This window comes from Rana temporaria, chromosome 3 (assembly GCF_905171775.1).
Source record: "Rana temporaria chromosome 3, aRanTem1.1, whole genome shotgun sequence".
Classification (NCBI taxonomy): Eukaryota; Metazoa; Chordata; class Amphibia; order Anura; family Ranidae; genus Rana; species Rana temporaria.
Genome location: NC_053491.1, coordinates 58,752,620 through 58,773,208, shown reverse-complemented (window position 1 = coordinate 58,773,208; position 20,589 = coordinate 58,752,620). Strand labels below are relative to the sequence as shown.

The 20,589-nt window shown below is 42.1% G+C and overlaps 1 protein-coding gene across 1 annotated transcript in view; it reads left to right on the top strand.

Annotated features, from left to right (window-relative positions):
• The window catches only part of GALK2 (galactokinase 2), a 221,623-nt gene that overhangs the window by 171,442 nt on the left and 29,592 nt on the right, over positions 1-20,589 (top strand). The gene's annotated exons all lie outside the window — the stretch shown is intronic.

Below are 20,589 nucleotides of genomic sequence, written 5' to 3'. Positions count from 1 at the left end.
ATCTTAATTTCTATTGACTTCTATGGGGAAACTCGCTTTGATATGCGAGTGCTTTGGATTACAAGCATTGTCCTGGAACGGATTATGCTCGTAATCCAAGGTTCCACTGTACAGTAATATAGAATGCATCACCCAAGTTTCAGACCTTTAACCCTTTGTTAGGACAGTTAGTTTTGCACATCTAGTTTACAAGTGATAACAAGCACAGTACAGATGGTTAATTTTGGGAAAAACACAACTCATCAGTTAACTTATAAACATTACATAGAAAGGGGGAAATAAGTAAGATTTTCTTTAGCCCTGGAGTTTTTAGAAAATGCATGCAAAAAGGTACCTATTCATTTTATTTATTGTTTTTAATTATGGAAAGGGTACAAAAACATGTAAAAATACAAAGAATGTGTTATCCCAATCTGGGTGCAAAAGTGGAAATACATTGTAAGGGTTTAGGTTGCTGCAGCAGCTGCTGATTTCAATCGGTATGAAACACAAGAAATATGTCACAAGCATACTTTATGTTCACGGTTGTAATCCACGTCTCCGTGTATTGTGACTTACAGAAAAACGAAAAAAACATTTGGATCATTAATGCAAACTCAAATCAATAGCTGGAAGATTGCATCAAAATTCAAAAAGCAATACTTCAGACCCTGACAAAGGGGAACTGATCGGCTTTGAAATTTTGTAGTGAATTGCACTGTGATGTGAATGTTCAATAAAGCACAATCCAAAATCAAATACCCCTCAATAATAAAGGGGAGCATAGGAACCCAGATTAAAAGTCTTGTATATGTATATTGATTCCAGTTTACCTGTCCTTCCAGTTTACCTGTGCTCATACTCTTAGGCCCCGTACACACGACCGAGTTTCTCGGCAGAATTCACCCAGAAACTCGGAGCTGTATTCTGCCGAGAAACCCGGTCGTGTGTACACTTTTGGCTGAGGAAGCCGACGAGGATCTCGTCGGGCCAAATAGAGAACATGTTCTCTATTTCCTCGTTGTTCAATGGGAAATTTCGGCTCGCCGAGATCCTCGGCGGCTTCACAAGGAACTTGACGAGCAAAACGATGTGTTTTGCCCGTCGAGTTTCTCGGACGTGTGTACGGGGCCATAGGTCTTAAAAGATTCACTTTTGTTTTGTTTTCTAGTACATCTTTTGATAGAGCAGGGGTCTCCAAACTTTTCCAACAAAGGGCCGGTTTTATGTCCCTCAGACTTTAGATGGGCAGGATTATGGCCATTGGGGGTAGAAAATGTTCTGGACCCAGCATCAGTGAGGGTAAATATGGTTGGTGGTCAGTAGGAGGAGGTATGGTGCCCCATTATTGGTATCAGTGGAAGAAATAGTACCCCATTGTTTGTCAGATTAAGGAATAGTGCCTCATATAATTTGGAAGGGCCAGATAAAGGCTAGCAAAGGACTGCATCTGGCCCTTGGGCCGCAGTTTGGAGACCTCTGAGATAGAGGATTGGAATTTGCTTCAAAGATCCATGGTTTGCTGGAGACATATTTCTTTTATGTATCCTAAAACATAACGCATACATTTTTCAGTTGCATTACACAGCACAATTGTATATGATTTGTTATCCTAACTTAACAGTGAAGTGTGCACAGTTATTCCCAGTTAACATCCATATTTAGCAGTAATGCACTGTGTTCAGTTCACAGCCATAATATGAATGGAAATAAAAAATAGAACATGATACACTGAATTCCTATTTTCTCATGTACCCTGAGACAATTTATACCCCAAGCTCTAGTCTGCCCTCAAAAGATTTTTCATCAAGATTGGGAATCACTGACTTTAAACCACGTTGTACTTGAACACACAGATTTTCTTTCTTTTAATCAAGGCCAGACACTTAATTTTGGATATCTTGAGCACGCTGTTTTGTAAAGATTACAAAAGATTTTCTGATCTTCTGGTTGCTGTTAAAGAACCATTGCCTTTGCCAATACATAACGTGCCGAGCTGAGAGAACCATAAAGTTTTTTAAGGTAATCCGGCCAGCACAGAATTGTTTTACCAAAGGGTGGTCTAAGAATCAGTCACAGCCATTGGCAAAGCTTTCACAATAAAATTGAAACCAGACGTGTTTGTGCTTCATTCTTTGGGTTACTACTGTTCGATGGTGATTTACAAGAGTGTGTGAGCTATGGAAATCTCTCACGCAAGTCCGCATACATCTTAAATGGATACACATTTTCAAATCGACATTTTTTTTATATCACATCATAACTGAAAGCATAGTTAAGTAGGCTTGAGCCTTAAATTTAAGCCACCAGATTATGTAAGTCTCTAGGGTCTCTAATTGTTCTCTAATATGGCAAATCATGTGATATCATAAACCATGGTTAGGTAAGATATAGCTTTGATGAAGCCGTTAAAACATGGTGAGTTTTTTTCCCCAGTGGGACAAGCAGTTATTTTATCCTGCTGAAATCAGATCAATGAAGAGGAGTCCTGATTGGTTAATATGGGTGCCTGCAGTGAGAATTTTCTTCTTCTTTTTCTCTTTTTTGCCTAGTCAAATAAGCCTGCTAGTGTGCATGAAGGCCAGACACATTGAAAGTCCTAAAGAGACTTTCATTATGGTCAAAGACACACTTTAATGCAGGCATGTCCAAAGTCCGGCCCGCGGGGCATTTCCAGTTTAATATGTCCCCCCTGGTGATTTGGATTTATATATCTTTTGAGCCACAAAAGATATATACCGTATTTATTAATGCTGCCTCAGAGGGGGAAGGATGAGTGCCGTCAGATTACATACAGGAGAATCTCCTGTTTACCGTATTTTCCGGCGTATAAGATGACCTATTTCACCTATTTCACATCCAAAAACCAGGAGTCGTCTTATACGCTGGATGAAGCAGCCGCCAGATGGATGTCAGCGCTGCCGGATGCTCGGTAATACTGTTATGCATACAGTTTGCACCGCTCAGCCAATCCCAGCGGGCGATGGAGCCTGTTGATGAATACAGAGCCTGCTAAGCCTGCTCGGATTGGAGACAACCTCTGCCAATCTGAGGAGGCTACATTACAGTGAGTTAGAGCTGCGCGGGCTGATGATATCTGCCAATCCGAGCAGGCTTTGTATTCAATAGAATAGAATACAGTGCTCGTCATGATTGGCTCAGCGCCATATGGCTTCAACTTCGATTGAGAAGAAGGAAATCTAGGCAATATGAAGCCTTAGAAGGGGGGTCATTCTATACAGTTAGTATAGGCAAAAACTTAGGAAATACAGTAGCATTAGGGGGTCGTCTTATACGTCTGGTCGTCTTATACACCGGAAAATACGGTACACAACGGCCTCTGTAATAGGAAGTCCCGTCTCCTGGGCTGCCATTGGACGACTGTTCTGCCTATCTTAGGTGGCGGGACTTTGTATTAAAGAGGCCGCCGAGTAAACAGGAGATTCTCCTGCATGTAATCTGTTGGCGCTCGTCCCACCCCTTCCGAGGCTGCAGATGGGCATCGATCAGAATGCACTGATGGCAATGGTAAGGCTGCATTGATTGCAATGGTAAGGCTGCATTGATTGCAATGGTGAGGCTGCATTGATTGCAATGGTAAGGCTGCATTGTTTGCAATGGTAAGGCTGCATTTATGGCAATGGTAAGGCTGCATTGATTGCAATGGTAAGGCTGAATTGATTACAATGGTAAGGCTGCATTGATTGCAATGGTAAGGCTGCATTGATTCAATGGTAAGGCTGCATTCATGGCAATGGTGAGGCTGCATTGATTGCAATGGTAAGGCTGCATTTATGGCAATAGTGAGGATGCATTGATTGCAATGGGGAGGCTGCATTCATGGCAATGATGAGGCTGCATTTTTTGCAATGGTGAGGCTGCATTCATGGCAATGCTAAGGCTGCATTCATGCTTTCTAATTGACCAACTGCACAAAAAAAAAAACAGCCTAATATATAACTAGCCTTTGTAGCAAGGAGCACATGGAAGGGCAACACACACCAAAAACAATAAAGAGTTCCCAGCTCACTCACCAGCTAGCCTGGAACAAAACCAAATCTACCTGTCCAATTGTTCACATTAAAAAGAAGCAGTTTAGTCTCACACATTTGCAAACATATGTGTAAGCCATAGTGGCCACGTCAAGGCACCCCAGTGTACTGCAGTACTAACCCTATATCATTTTGTGAGTCTCCTGAATTGGAGCAAAATTAGCAGTGGATAGATTAAGGGCAGGTTTACTGGGTGTCCTATGCGTCCCCGTACCTTTAAGGAGGGGCCTAACAAACCAAAAGGGAGCAATTTAGGCAAATTCATTATCGAAATTTACATAATCTTTATATGCTGTGTCTTTTTTCTAATAAAAAAGCATAGGTGTATTGCTGTTATATTACAGCAGATGTATGTCCCCCCCATATTAGGGCAGTTGCTGTTCATGTCTTTTTTACGTATTAGGGGTGGTTTAGCTCCCACTTAGGCCTCGTACACACGATAGGTTAAACAGAGGACAAAGGTCTGATGGACCGTTTTCATCGGTCAAAACCAATCGTGTGTGGGCCCCATAGGGTATTTAACCATCGGTTAAAAAAAAGCCAACTTGCTTTAAATTTAACCGATAGATTCCTAACAGATGGGAAAAAAACGATAGTTAGTAGGCACAACCATCGGTTAAAAATCCACGCATGCTCAGAATCAAGTCGACGCATGCTTGGAAGCATTGAACTTTTTTTCAGCACATCGTTGTGTTTTACGTCACCGCGTTTTGACACGATCGTTTTTTTAACCGATGGTGTGTAGGCGCGACGGACCATCAGTCAGCTTCACCGGTTAACCGATGAAAACGGTCCATCGGTCCGTTCTCATCGGATGGACTGATCGTGTGTACGCGGCATTAGACTGCTGTTTTCTAATCTTTAAAACAGTTTGGTCGTATTCGCATAAATTGTGTATTGTATCTGGCTTTCCTCTCAGACCACCTTCAGTCTTAGATAATACTATACTGACCAGCTACATTTTTAAAGGCCAAGTTCTTCAAATATTTGGTTACATTTTAGTAGCTTATTTCTGAATGTTAAGTTATACTTATTTTACAGGGTGTTGGCTTTGTTTTTGTTGGACACTTCAGCAATGCCATGTAGAAGTATACTAGTAGTTAGTTAGTTACCACTACTAGCAGAATACACATTATGTAGGTTTTAGAATAGTTGTTGAATATTATGTGTGTGTTGCTAAATGGTGTTAATGGGCTATAATTAATGGCTGTGAGGGGTTGTAGCTGTCCATAGACATTTGAGTTAAGATTTATGTATGTTAACAGGAATTGGAAACTTTTTTTATGAGTTTATGGGAAGACCATTGAACGGATTTCGCACCGCAGCCCTGTGACTTTTAGCATAACTTTGTTTTTAAAGCTAATGTCACAATGACATTTTTGAGGCAGACTGTTGAAACCTGGCAAATTGGTCAACAAATAAAATAAAAAATTTAAGGGAATGCATTGTGTTGTTCCCTTGATTTTCTTATACGTAGGACTAAAATATACCTGTATTTTAAAATGTTTAATTTCTTATCAGCTGAATATAAAATTTTGCAAATTAAAGTGGAGTTCCACCCAAAAGTGGAACTTCCACTTTAAGCACTCCTCGCCCCTTACATGCCACGTTTGGCATATCATTTTTTTTAAGGGGGGGGGAGTGGGTAACTTCTTCTTAGTGGGACTTCCTGTCCCACTTCCTTCTTCCTCTTCTCATCCGCCTAGGCGACTCCTCCTCTCGCCCTAGTCTGTTTAATAAAAGTCAGCAGCTACACTTGCCATGCCTTTGTTTTCTTTTTCTTGGCTGTGTGTTTAGGGTCGTTGCCCTGTTGGAAGATGAACCTTCTTTCCCTCGATCCTAACTAGTCTCCCAGTTCCTGTCACAGAAAAAGATCCCCACAGCATGATGCTGCCACCACCATGTTTTACTGTAGGAATGGTATTGGCCAGGTGATGAGCAGTGTCTGGTTTTCTCCAGACATAACACTTGCCATTTAGGCCAAAGAGTTCGATCTTTGCTTCATCAGACTAGAGAATCTTTTTTGTTCATGGTCTGAGAGTCCTTTAGATGCCTTTTGGCAAACTCCAGGTGGGCTGTCATGTGCCTTTTACTAAGGAGTGGCTTCCATCTGGCCACTTTACCATATCTGATTGGTGGAGTGCTGCAGAGATGGTTGTTTTTTTGGAAGGTTCTCGTCTCTCCACAGAAAAAAGCTGGAGCTCTGTCAGAGTGACCATCAGGTTCTTGGTCACCTCTCTCACTAAGGCCCTTCTCCCGGATCGCTTAGTTTGACCAGGCCGCCCACTCTAGGAAGAATCCTGGTTCCAAACTTCTTCCATTTACGGATGATGGAGGCCACTGTGCTCATTGGGACCTTCAATGCTGGAGACATTTTTCTCTACCCTTACCCTGCTCTGTGCCTCAATAAAATCCTTTCTCGGAGGGCTACAGAAAATTCCTAGACTTCATAGCTTGGTTTGTGCTCTGACATGCACTGTTAACTGTGGGACCTTATATAGACAGATGTGTGCCTTCCAAATCATGTCCAATAAACTGAATTTACCACAGGTGGACTCCAATCAAGTTGTAGAAACATCTCAAGCATGTAACTGAGCTTAATTTTGAGTGTCATAGTGATTTTTTCCGTTTATTTTTAATAAATATATAATTTTGAGGAACATAATTAATTGAATCTATTTTGGAATAAGGCTGTAACATAACAAAATGTAGACAAAGTGAAGCGCTGTGAATACTTTCCAGATGCGCTGTAGATGTAGAAGCCAGCATTTCACATTTTTTGATCCATCACTGTGATGGGTAGCCTCACTGACCAATAGAGGTGTACAGAACGCAGTACTGACTTTCCAGATATAACTGTGCCCATACTTTCAACTACCATAACACCCTAAATAAAGAGATGAAATCTCATACAGACACCTGGAGCTGCCTGGTATTGTGTTTATTAACCAGTATACTAAGGTCAATTTTACAACAGGTACGCTTTAAAAACCAAGAGTCTGGAGGAATTTTTGTTCAATAGTACTGCATATGTGATAGGAAACTCAGAGTTAAAATAACCAGAAACACATGTAATCCTTACCATTTTTTCTATGTTCAGACTATAATTTTCAACATTTCAACATAATTGATTGCTGCAGCTATTTCCTTTTACCCCCAAAGACATTTTTCTGTGTGCGCCTGATGGCTACACAACCTGTATATGGCCCCTCAGATGTCCCTGTGAAAGAGCTCTGCCATTTCCACCTGTCTACTTCATTATCAGCCTGTTTATCAAGAGTACTCTGGTGAATAAAATATCCAGAAGAATAACAACTGCACTGTGATTGTGACTCAAACTGTACCTTTTAGATATTTTTGTAATGTGCACTAATCTGGGAATTTCACTATACATGGTTTATACTGTGCTATAGTTGCTAAACTATTGTTTTGCATCATGCATGAAAATATTTCAGCGCTCCATTTTTTCCTGTTGCTGCATGTAACAGTGTTTTCATCTACTGCAAGCATGCTGTACTGTTTGAAAGTCTTTGGAGGATATAAATATGTTGCAAGATGAAATAAAGTTTACAAATATGGACATACACACGTGTCAGCATGCAGTGTCTGTCGAGTCTGTCTAAACCTGCTGAACCATGTCACATGTGGTTGTTGTTATTTACAACGTTGGTGGCCACAGTTTCTTAGTATCATCCCTCACTGTGACTTCATTTTTCTTTCATGTCAAGAAAATGAGCTGTACTCCTTACTCCGTTCTATTCCAAATGTAGGAGATATGGCTTAAAATTAATGTGGTTATTCTATGTAGGCTGCAACCAACGTTTTTTTTTTCTTCTTGAAATGCTATCGTTGACAGTAATCTGGTGTTTTGGGCAGGCTCAATATCAATTATTTTGTTGCACTAGATCATGGGTGTTTAAATATTTCAGTATGAGGGCCAAATCTTATATTTTACAAATATATTCGGGGGCTGAAAAGAAATCAGTTTTTATAAATGAATGAATACAATTTAAATAAATAAATATGCTTTAGCCCCAGTTCACACTGGATCGTTTTTGACATGCGATTTGACATGTCAAATCGGCTGCAATTGCTGTCAATGGCACTATTCAAAAAGTAGTTTCTGTACTACTTTTTGCGATTTTGGGCTGCGATTTACATTGACATCTGTGCAGAAACCTGTACAGATGTCTCTGAAATTGTGGCCGACATGCGGGAGTCAAATCGTGTGAGTTCAGCTGAACTCGCACGGCTTCATTCCCGCAGCTCAGTGTGAACCTTTGCTTACTTGTATTTTCTTTGTTAATCGGCATAATCTGATTTAGAACAAAAGAGAATAAACTTTGGTAAAATAAAACAAAGCCCCCCCCCCCTTCAGTATACATGTCAGAGTCCTCCCTTACATCAGTGTCCCCATGAGTCCCCCTTTACATCAATGTCCCCCCTTACATTCTTTTTTCGATCAGGGTCCCCATCAATGCCCCCCTTACCTCTTTAATTCAGGAAGCACTTTATCAGCATGACAAACAATGACACAGCAGGGGGAAACCTGTGCTGGAGATTTGAAGGAGTAGCAGAGACTATGCACATCAAGCTGTAGGGGGGGAGTAGAGGGAAGCGGAGACTATACACATCAGCTTGGTGGGAAACAAAGATTGCACATCAACTGCGGGCCAAGTAAAATCTTGCAATGGCTCACATGTGCCCCAAAGTTTGGAGACCCCTGCACTAGATGAGGGAGGTCCTTCACATAGTCTGCCTAGTCCTTCTAATGTTGCAATAGGTAAATTGCATAAAACTCAATTTGAATGGAATTTTAACTGGCATGGTTTCACAGACCATATTAGCAGTTCAGTGAGTGATATACTCATTGCCTGGAATTTCTCTTTAACAGGGATGGGGCAAGGGTAGTTTATTGGTGATGTTAATGCTTCACCATCCTATGTGGATTAAAGAGCAATAGTGCGCCAAGAGCCAGATAAAGGCAAGCAAAGAGCGACATTTGGTGAACACTGGCTTAGACCCCTTTCACACTTATACAGCTTGTACCACAATTTGTGATGGCAAAGTAGCATGACAAGTAGTTTCCCATAATTTCCAATGACAGCCATTCATATTAGTACGACTTCAAGTTGTTCCGACTTCAAAGTAGTCCCTGCACTACTTTGGTCCGAATTTGATGGCACTTACACAGGCATTCCCTGAAATCGCGCCCGCGAATCGCGGAAAAATCGCAGCCTCGTCGCAGTAGTGTGAAAGGGGTCTTAGTGAAAGCAAATATCTAATCGTTGGCTATGGGAGAGGATTTTTCTCATAATAAAAATGTGGTCCCTTTAGACTTGCATAATAGAAGAATCAGGGCTGATTTACTAAAGGCAAATATACAGTTGCTCTAGAGCTTTGTAAATGAGCAGAGGTTCTGCTGACTTCCATCATCCAATCAAATGCAAGCAAAAAAAAAAAAAAATTTCCCCCTTGCATGTGATTGGGTATACTTTGCAAAGTGAAGCTTTACCTCATTTACTGAGCTCTGGAGCAACTGCAATTGCAAAGGGCAACTTCACTTTGCAAAGTGCACAGTCGATTTACCTTTAGCAAATGAATCCCATAGTGTGACCTTGTGTCAATCATCACTGCAAATGCTGTCTTTGTACTGATGCTCAGCAGCAGAAAGAAAGCAGAATATGAAGAACAGAATGGGGTTGATTTACTAAAGGCAAATTAAACTGCGGGTTTTTGAAAGTGCAGTTGCACTCTGCAAGAGCAGTTGCTCCAGAGCTTAGTAAATGAGGTAAAGCTTCACTTTACAAAGAACAACCAATCACATGCAAGGAAAATAAAAACAAACTGCATTTTTCCTTGCACATGATTGGATAGTGGAAGCCAGCAAAGCTCTCCCTCATTTACCAAGCTCTGGCACAACTGCACCTTCAAAAGTGCACAGTAAATTTGAATTCAACCTCAATGTCTAAAGAACAACTAAAAAAACCTTGTCAGGCCACACATTGGGCACCTCTGTTATATTGGAATTTATATACAGCACCACAGTAAATTCAAACACACTCCACCCTATTTTAATGGGAGATGAAAAACACATTTGTACTATCCCTAAACAAGATACAAAATTGCTTCATATTATTTTGTTCCCAGAGTTTGTCTTTTCAAAAACAAAGTTCCATTGTCACAGCTAAATTATGAGATACGGTTAAGTGTTCTGGATATGTAGTGCAAGTATCCAAACTGAAAGTTCTTGATTTTATGCTAGTAGACAATCATTGTCATAGAAGCATTGATACACTGTACTCAGGAATTAATTTGGAAAAGGGTTTTTGTTTTACTACCTATTGAAACATAATTTTAATTGCCTACAATACAGGCATACCCCACTTTTAAGTACACAATGGGACCAGAGCATGTATGTAAAACGAAAATGTACTTAAAGTGAAACAATACCTTTTTTCACTTATAGGGTGTAGTGGGGGGTCAGGGGTGTAGTGGGGGTGTTAGGAGCTGTAGTTAAGGTCTCAGGGGCTGTAGTGGGGGTGTCAGGGGCACACTGGAACAGGGCGGGCTATGCTCTCTGAGCTTCAGCTCCTTCTACTGCGGCTGCAAAATGTCTGTACAGTGCTTGTAAGGCACTTTACATACACTCACGGGTATGTCCTTACTCGCGACTGTATGTAAAGTGAGTGTACTTAAAGCGGGGTATGCCTGTACACTAGTTCTATTTCCCTTGTCGGTGGTTATAAGGGAGGCCGGTTCTTTACTTTTCCGTGGAGAGGATTGAAGGATCAACAATACAATGGGGGTTATTTACAAACAGCAAATTCACTTTGTACTACAAGTGCAAAGTGCACTTGAAATTGCACTAACAGTGCACTTGGGAATGCAGTAGCTGTAAATCTGAGGGGTAGATCTGAAATGAGGGGAAGCTCTGCTGATTTTATCATCCAATCCTGTGCAAGCTAAAATGCTGTTTTTTATTTTCCTTGCATGTCCCCCTCGGATCTACAGCGACTGCACTTCCAAGTGCACTTTTAGTGCAATTTCAAGTGCAGTTTGCACTTATAGTGCACAGTGGATTTGCCTTTAGTAAATAACCCCCAATGTGTGCACCACTGTCAGCATAGTACCAATTGGAATTTCAATACTGGAATACTGTTGTGGTGTAAACAATTTGTAATTCAGTTTAGCCAATTTTGTGATCAGGACATCCTTGCTATATATAACAGCCAGGTCCTAGACCCCTGCAGAGTACACTGCTGTAAAGCAATACATAAGTAAAGAAAATAGTCGTGCTAATAAGGATGTAAATTTAAATCCTATGATACCCTTAAATTAATACAGTGCAATACAGATGCCAATTCAAGTGTATAAGGCCCCTTTCACACAGATGGATAGAATGGTGCTTTTAGCTGCGGATTCTGAAGTTATCTACCGCCGCTAAATGCACACAACGCTTTCCTATGGCCCCATTCACACACTGCGTTTAGCTGCAGTTTCGTTACATGCAGTTTGGTGCAGATAGAAAAAATAGATTTGACTGTGTCCAGGAACGATTTTGTGCAGCTATCTGCACATAACTGCAGGTAATCCCAGTGCACTGTGTCAACTGCAGGAAGCAGCGTGAACAAAAGAAAAAGACAACAGGAAGCACATCAAAATAAAAACGGTTGCTATGGGGATGACAATAATGGGCAACCGCAGCTAAACGCAGCTGCATGTAAACGCAGCTAATCGCAGTGTACAAATGCAGCAGATCGCTGTGCCTGAAGTCTTGAATTTCAAAAGAAAGAAACATGCTTTTAACTGCGACAGAACAGCCGTCCGCGTGAAAGGGGCCTAAATGTGAATAAAGTGACTTATTGAAATCCAGTCTCTGAAAAGTAAAACAATGATTTTAAAGGACAATGTCTGTGTATAGTGAGTCCAATATTGAAACAATATCAATTCGAGAAAGATAGGTAGATGTTCTAAATTTCCATCACCAGGGAAAAATAGGGTAAGCCTCTCCTTGTGACCTATATCTGGAGAAATTAAAACTCTTACTGGATAAAGTGGACCTCCTGTTTGTAGCAAGGTCACCTGCCTGTACAGGACCGGGTGACATTCAAGACTCTCTGCCTCACCCACAAATGTACACACGGTAAAGCTCCTCAATATTTAAGTGAGAAAATAAAACCCTACGTCACCCAGCGCGTGCTCCGATCAACCAACCAAAACCTTCTCCAAATCCCCAAATCTCGCTACAAATCAAAGGGAGAACGTAGATTTTCGGTCCAAGGACCACGGCTCTGGAATGCTCTACCCACGACCATCCGCTTGGAAGAAAACCATCGGGTTTTTAGGAAAAAACTGAAGACCCACCTCATCTGAAAGACCTGTACAACTCTGGATGCCAGCGCCTTGAGGCGATTAAGTTCGCATTTGTTTGCGCTATATAAGTTTCTCACTCACTCACTCACCAGCGCCTGCAGATATAGCCCTCTGCAGGGTCTAAGTTGGGTCGAGATGTTGATGTTTCTGGACTCCGATCACTCTGCTCACTCACTGGCCGCCTTCCTCACTCAAAAGCTGCTTCCCATCCACTGTGCTTCGAGGTACGATCTCCAAGGTGGAAATGGAGCGTGTTGGACAAAGGCTCCAAATAGTGTATTATCGTTTTAAAACACAACTCTTTTATTGTTATCAAAAATGTTCCAGTTGAATATACATCGTAAAAAATGCTTGCCGACAATAAAATTTCAAATTCCAAACGAACACCCGTACTTCTGGGGTCACGTGGGGCGTGATGACATCAGCGGGTAGGGCTACACGCTGACGTCATCTGGAAATTACTATAGTAGACACCAGTCTCCTGTGTTCAGAAATTAGCAGGGCAGCGGCGTGGCATGGAAGTGGAGATGCCTGGAGCAGCGGTGTCTACTTCAGTATTTTCCAACTTCCAAGGGCCAGGTATTATATATACAATCATGGCCGAAATTGTTGGCACCCCAGAAATTTTTCCAGAAAATCAAGTATTTCTCACAGAAAAGTATTGCAGTAACACATGTTTTGCTATACACATGTTTATTCCCTTTGTGTGTATTGGAACAAAACAAAAAAAGGGAGGAAAAAAAGCAAATTGGACATAATGTTATACAAAACTCTAACAATGGGCTGGTCAAAATTTTTGGCACCCTTAACTTAATATTTGGTTGCACACCCTTTGGAAAAAGTAACTAAAATCAGTCGCTTCCTATAACCATCAATAAGCTTCTTACACCTCTCACCCGGAATTTTGGACCACTCTTCCTTTGCAAACTGCTCCAGGCCTCTCTTATTGAAAGGGCGCCTTTTCCCAACAGAAATTTTAAGATCTCTCCACAGGTGTTCAATGGTATTTAGATCTGGACTCATTGCTGGCCACTTTAGAACTCTCCAGCGCTTTGTTGCCATCCATTTCTGGGTGCTTTTTTATGTATGTTTGGGGTCATTGTCCTGCTGGAAGACCCAAAATCTCGGACGCAAACCCAGCTTTCTGACACTGGGCTCTACAGTGCGACCCAAAATCCTTTGGTAATCCTCAGATTTCATGATGCCTTGCACACATTCAATGCACCCAGTGCCAAAAGCAGCAAAACAACCCCAAAACATCATTGAACCTCCACCATATTTCACTGTAGGTACTGTGTTCTTTTCTTTGTAGGCCTCATTCCGTTTTCGGTAAACAGTAGAATGATGTGCTTAACCAAAAAGCTCTATCTTGGTGTCATCTGTCCCCCAGACGTTTTCCCAGAAGGATTTTGGCTTACTCAAGTACATTTTAGCAAACTGTAGTCTTGCTTTTTTATGTCTCTGTGTCAGCAGTGGGGTCCTCCTGGGTCTCCTGCCAGAGCGTTTCATTTCATTTAAATGTCGACGGATAGTTTGCGCTAACACGGACGCTCCCTGAGCCTGCAGGACAGCTTGAATTTCTTTGGAACTTGTTTGGGGCTGCTTATCCACCATCCGGACTATCCTGCGTTGCAACCTTTTTATCAATTTTTCTCTTCCGTCCACGCCCAGAGAGATTAGCTACAGTGCCATGGGTTGCAAACTTCTTGATAATGTTGCGCACTGTGGACAAAGGCAAATCTAGATCTCTGGAGATGGACTTGTAACCTTGAGATTGTTGATATTTTTCCACAATTTTGGTTCTCAAGTCCTCAGACAGTTCTCGTCTCCTCTTTCTCTTGTCCATGCTTAGTGTGGCACACACAGACACCCAATGCAAAGACTAAGGCCCCTTTTATACTGGGGCGGGAGGCGCGGTGGGGTTAATACCGTCCGCAATGCGCCTCTGCAGAGGCGCATTGTGGACGGTATTGCCGCGGTTTCCCATTGTTTTAAATGGGAAGGCGTGGTGAAGGAGCGGTATACACGGGATAAAAAAAAAAAACAACATTCAGTCATTGTGGAGTACATGCATTTTGAAAGGAAGTGGCTGCAAAACAGCTGGAGGAGATCAGTAGTGCTGATAAGCAGTAAATGATGAAAAAAGGTGAAAACAGTATTTCACTGTGATAGGATACATGTAAAATGTTGCTTGTAATCCCAATAATGGCTCTCTGTCATAAGATCTATAAATAAAGAATTAAAAAAAAGGAAGTTCTACTCCAATCAGTTTGCCTATTTATATAATGCTATGTAGCCAAGAGCTTACAGTTGCATAAGCTAATATTCATGGCCAGGATGAAGATGAGAATGGAGTGAATTGTGCTTTTAAAACAAGCTTGTCATGAAAAATTGAAAACACCTGAATATACTACAGCCTGGGAGAAAGAATTACTCTGAGTATAAACTTGTGTTTTATGAGAAATATCGGTCATAAAAAGCCAACCTTCACTTTCCTGTTTATGTGATTGTCATCATAAGAACTTTGACTGTGAGATGCATGTACCTTCACATAACCAGTGAGATGTCTGTAACGGTAATCCTAACGTGGTCTGATGTCTAAAGCTGGATACACACTATACAATTTTCTGTAGATTTTTTCCTTTAGATTTACCAAAACCATATAATATGAGTTCAAACCTTAATGCTGTGTACACACGATCGGAATTTCTGACAAGAAAAGATCTATGTGAGCTTTTGGTCGGAAATTCCGACTGCGTGTACACTCCATCAGACATTTCTGTTGGAATTTCCAACAGCAAAAATTTGAGAGCTGGTTCTCAAATTTTCTGACAGGAAAAGTTCTTGTAGGAAATTCCGATCGTCTGTATGCAATTTCTGACGCACAATAAAACACGCATGCACGGAATCAATTAGACGCATGCTCGGAATCATTGAACTTAATTTTTCTCGGCTTTGCAACACAAGTTTGAGACAAAATTCAGTCAGAAAAAAAATCCACAGTTTTCTTGTCGGAATTTCCGATCGTGTGTATGCGGCATAAGAGTTTCAGTTTGTATGCAATCAGGCAGGCCCTTGTACTACATGGTTTTGGTAAATCGAAAGGAAATCAGATAACAAAAGTTGTATAGTGTTTATGGGGTCTAAAGCCTCGTACACACAATTGTTTTTTGCAACAACAAATGTGTGATGGCAGGAAATGTTTGTATGCTCCATTGGACAATTGTTGTCGGATTTTCATGCTTAGATAGCGTGCTTAAAAATTTGTGCTGTCCGATTATCCCATCCTATTTACACAAGTCCGTTGGAAAAAAAATCCAAAGTACAAACACGCATGCTCTGAACCAATGCTAACCATAAGACAACATTAGCAGAAATTGCCCAAAGGGTGGCGCTAAAGAGCTGAAAAACCCCATAGTACGTCACTACGTTCATGTTTGTTGGCTGACAAAGTTTTGCCATCTGTATGCAGAACAAGTTCACAGCCAACGTTCTTGGCACAGAATTTCAAGGGTTTGTCCGATGGAAATCCAAAAGTGTGTACGAGGCTTTGGTAGCCTGCACTGTGAAACTCAGTGTTTTACCATGTAGGCTAAAGTTCTTGTAGGCTCTGGCAGAGAGCTGTACAGTGCTCTTTTTATTACACTGCACTGCTGTTCAGTCACACAAAGTGCCATTCAGTGGGGTTCAAGAAAATGCAGACATGCTGCATTTTTAGTCACTGCAATGCCATGTGCTTTAGCTGTGACCTGTGTTTATCAAGTGCAGAGCCTCTCTTGCATGCAGGGACTAGAGTTATGGTGCAAGGAACTCCCTCCTCTTCCCCCATCCCTTCTCCAAGCTAATAGACTGGCTGCAGTCTACGGGGTAGATCCACAAAAGGATTACCCCGGTTTATCTATTAATACGCCGGCGTAATTTTAAATTTCCCGCGTCGTATCTTTGTTTTGTATCCACAAAACAAGATACGGCTTCATCTGGGTTAGAGCCGACAGGTGTACGCCTTAGTACGCCGTCGGAACTTAAATGCAATTTTTCGGCGTCCGCTAGTTGGCGTTTCCGCGTCGAGTATGCAAATTGGCTATTTCCGACGATCCACGAACGTACGAGCGGCTGTCGCATTTTTTTACGTTGTTTTCGTTCGGCTTTTTCCGGCGTATAGTTAAAGCTGCTATATGTTGTTAGTCTGGTTGAAAAAAGCCAAAAATCCATCAAATTCAACCCAAAAAAATAATACAATCCCATATACACAATTCTTTACCCACAGTTGATCCAGAGGAAGGCAAAAAACCCCAGCAAAGCATGATCCAATTTGCTACTGCAGGGGAAAAAATTCCTTCCTGATCCCCCTGAGAGGCAATCAGTTTCCTGGAACAACTATACCTATAAATGTTAGTATCCAGTTATATTATGTACATTTAGGAAAGTATCCAGGCCTTTTTTAAAGCAATTGACTGAGCTGGCCAGAACCACCTCTGGAGGGAGTCTTTTCCACATTTTCACAGCTCTTACTGTGAAGAATCCTTTCTGTATTTGGAGGACGTAAAGAGTGCCCCCTTGTCCTCTGTGATGACCTTAAAGTGAATAACTCAACACCAAGTTCACTATATGGACCCCTTATATATTTGTACATGTTGATTATATCCCCCCTTATTCTCCTCTTCTCCAGAGGGAATAGATTCAGTTCCTCTAATCTTTCCTCATAGCTGAGCTACTCCGTGCCTCTTATCAGTTTGGTTGCCCTTCTCTGCACTTTCTCCAGTTCCCCGATATCCTTTTTGAGAACTGGGGCCCAAAACTGAACTGCATATTCCAGATGAGGTCTTACTAATGATTTATACAGGGGAAAAATGATCTCTCTCTCTCTCTCTCTCTCTCTCTGGAGTCCATACCTCCCAATGCAAGAATGCACTTTGCTTGCTTATTAAACTCTCCAGTATCTTCCCAACTATAGAAGTTAAACTAACAGGTCTAGAGTTACTTGGTAAAGACTTTGATCCCTTTTTAAATATGGGCACCTCATTGGCCCTGCACCAATCCAGTGGTACTATTCTAGTTATTAATATTATAAAATAAATAAAAATGATAAACAATGGCCTTGAAATAACAGAGCTCAATTCTTTTGGGATCCGTGGGTGGATGCCATCTGGTCCAGGTGGTTTATCCACCTTTTATTCTGTCTAAATATTTCTGGACCATATCACTTTTGAGCCATTGTGGATCATTATGGACATGAGTTCCCCCATGCTCCTTTGTATATTCAGAGCTGTAGAAAGTGTTTAATACATTTGCCTTCTCTTTGTCCCCAGTCACCCACTCTAGACTATATTGTAAGGGGCCTACATGCTCAGACCTGACCTTTTTACTATTAATATATTTGAAGAATTTTTGGGGGTTTGTCCTACGATCTTTTGCAATCTGTTGTTTGTTTTGAATTTTTGCGTCCTTGATTTCCTATTACATATTCTGTTATATTCTTTGTAACATTTAAACAATGATAGTGTTCCTTAAATGTTATATTTTTTTAAAGTTATTTTTTATTATTTATAGCCATTTTAACTTTGCCGTGAGCCACATAGGTTTTATATTTTGCCTTTTAAACTTATTGCCCATTGGAATATACTTTGCAGTGAGTTCACATACAGTCTCTTGAAGAATTCTCATTTCTGTTCTGTGTCCATTGATGCCAATATTCCCTCCCAGTCTAAGTCCTGAAGAGCAGCCCTCATCCTTGGAAAATTTGCTCTCTTAGGCTTCATTTCCACTGGCATTTTTACAGCCACTGTTGTTAGCCTTTTTTACAGCTTAAAAATGCCTGTCCATGTTTATTTTGTAAAAAAAAAAAAAAAAGATTTTTTTTTTTGTGAGCTGGAGCTCAAAAACGCTGCGGTAGCGTTTTCGCACATTTTTGAGCGTTTTTTAATGTCTGGCGTTTTTACAGCTCTATTGCTGGAGCCACAGAACGCCCTGGTCCCGCGTTTTTTTTACAGCTTAAAAACGCCTATGCCATTTGCAGCTCAAAAATGCCTATTTGGGCATGATTCCATAGAATAACATGGACAGGCGTTTTTAAGCTGTAAAAAACGCTCAGAAAAGTGGCTGTAAAAACGTCAGTGGAAATGAAGCCTTAAAGTTAAGTGTTTTTATCTTTCCCCTATGTATTTTGTTGCTTACAGCTAACATTAAATGAAATCATGTTATGATCACTTCTACCCAGATGCTCTTTTATATGAATATTGGTAATAAGCTCTGCATGGTTTGAGATTACCATGTCCAGCAGAGCGTCATTCCTAGTCCAGGCCTCAATAAACTGCACCATAAAATTGTCTTGTAATAGGTTTATACATTTTTACTCTTTAACTGTCCCAGCAGTGCCATTACTCCAGTCAATTTCCAGGTAGTTAAAATCCACCATTATTATCACTGTCCCAGCTCCACCTCCTCGCTAACACTGGGAGGTCTATAATAAACTCAGATGACAACCTTTGGTGTACGCACACCCATGTACAGTTCCATCCATAATGTTTCAGACTCATCACACTCTCTACACAGCGTTCTACACAAGGGTTCTTCAAACTTCAACTTTTTGGGAGAAGGTCTTCCAAACCTGTTCTTTAGTTATTGCCACGCCATGTCAGACATCTCCTGAAATGGCTTTACTGTCTATCTATCCTGGACCTAAGGGAGAGACTTCTCCGACAATTAAAGAATGGATAGTTCAGCTGAACCACTTAAGAAGAATGGAGGAATTAACGGCAAGCATACATGAATGCCATTCTAAGTATATGGCTGTATAGTCTTCTTGGGTGGACTTTTTGGGCCCTGGCGCTTTGAAATCTTTCTTATAAATAGTTTCCATTTTGCGATGCGGCTTTGGTATGGCGGCTCCCCGGGCGGACTGTTAGGCCTCGTACACACGACCGAACATGTCTGCTGAAACTGGTCCGCAGACCAGTTTCAGCGGACAGGTTCGGTCGTCTGTACGTCCGACCGGACAATTTTCCGGCGGATCGGACAGGTTTCCAGCGGACAAATGTTTCTTAGCATGCTAAGAAACATGTCCGCTGGAAGCCTGTCCGTCGGACATGTTCGGTCGTCTGTACGACTTACAGTAGGTGTTTGTGATATTGTGTTTTTAGCACGACAGCTTCGCGCTGATTCTCGGCGACATGGTGCCGAGATCTCGCCGACATCTCGCACTCACTGGAATAGTGACAGCACATCCCAGCAAGCGCGTCATAGAAGCGACGGGAGATCCGACTTGGATTCCCGCCAATTCTACACGTGTGCGGCGTTTGTTATGAATCCTGAGGGGGAAGTCCCCGCCGGATTTTAAATAAAAATCCGGCATGGGTTCCCCCTCAGGAGCATACCGGGCCCTTAGGTCTGTTATGGGTTGTAAGGAGAGCCCCCCTACGCCGAAAAAAACGGCGTAGGAGGTCCCCCTACAATCCATACCAGACCCGTATCCAAAGCACGCTACCCGGCCGGCCAGGAAGGGAGTGGGGGCGAGCGCCCCCCCCTCCTGAGCCGTACCAGGCTGCATGCCCTCAACATGGGGGGGTTGGGTGCTCTGGGCCAGGGGGGCGCACTGCGGCCCCCCACCTCAGAGCACCCTGTCCCCATGTTGATGAGGACAGAGCCCCTTCCCGACAACCCTGGCCGTTGGTTGTCGGGGTATGCGGGCGGGAGGCTTATCGGAATCTGGGAGCCCCCTTTAATAAGGGGGCCCCCAGATACCGGCCCCCCACCCTAAGTGAATGGATATGGCCCCATCGCGCTGGCTCCCGCGATGGGGCTCGTAGGTGCTCAATCTCGCCGAGAAAGGGAGCGAGATTGACACAATATCGCGTGCACCTACTGTACTGGACATGTCCGCTCGGCCGAAAGCCCTCGCATGCGTCGAAGTGATTCGACGCATGCGTGGAAGCATTGACCTTCCAGGGTCGCGCACGTCGCCGCATCATCGTCGCGGCCACGTCACCGCGTATCCTGTCCGCGGGGATTTTGGTTTGATGGTGTGTACAACCATCAGACCAAAATCCGGCAGCGGATCCGTTTTCATTGGACAGTCCATCCGTGTGTACGAGGCCTTAGGGAGATGGACAGTTGTGTGTGTGTGTGTGTGTGTGAAAACCTTCTTTTTTTTCTCTCTATTCTCTTTATATGTCGTTCTTTACTT